This window comes from Aplysia californica, unplaced genomic scaffold, assembly GCF_000002075.1.
Source record: "Aplysia californica isolate F4 #8 unplaced genomic scaffold, AplCal3.0 scaffold00145, whole genome shotgun sequence".
Lineage (NCBI taxonomy): Eukaryota > Metazoa > Mollusca > Gastropoda > Aplysiida > Aplysiidae > Aplysia > Aplysia californica.
The window spans coordinates 1,108,136-1,108,573 of NW_004797415.1; positions in this window are offsets into that span (position 1 = coordinate 1,108,136).

The following is a 438-nucleotide window of genomic DNA, read 5'->3' on the forward strand; positions in this document are numbered from 1 at the left end:
TGTGTACATGTATATGTGTGTATGTGTGTGTATGTACATTATGTATGTGTGTATGTGTATATGTGTATGTGTGTGTATGTATGTGTGTACATGTATGTGTATTTATGAGTGTACATGTATGTGTGTGTATGTGTGTATGCATGTGTATGTGTCTGCATGTGTGTGTGGGGGGGGGATGTGTGTTGGGGTGCTGCTGTACTAATATAATATGTCTGCGAAGAACATCAGCAATCTCTCCTCTTTGGCGCTCCTATGACCTTATGCAGTTGCGCGCGCCGTAAAACCTTTACTAAAACTAACGAAATCTCTCCTCTTTGGCGCTCATATGACCTTATGCAGTTGCGCGCGCCGTAAAACCTCTATTAAAACCAGGGGCGAAGGCTGACTTGTTTGACAGGGTAATCAAAGTGAAATGGGACCAGATAGGGCCTGGAGATA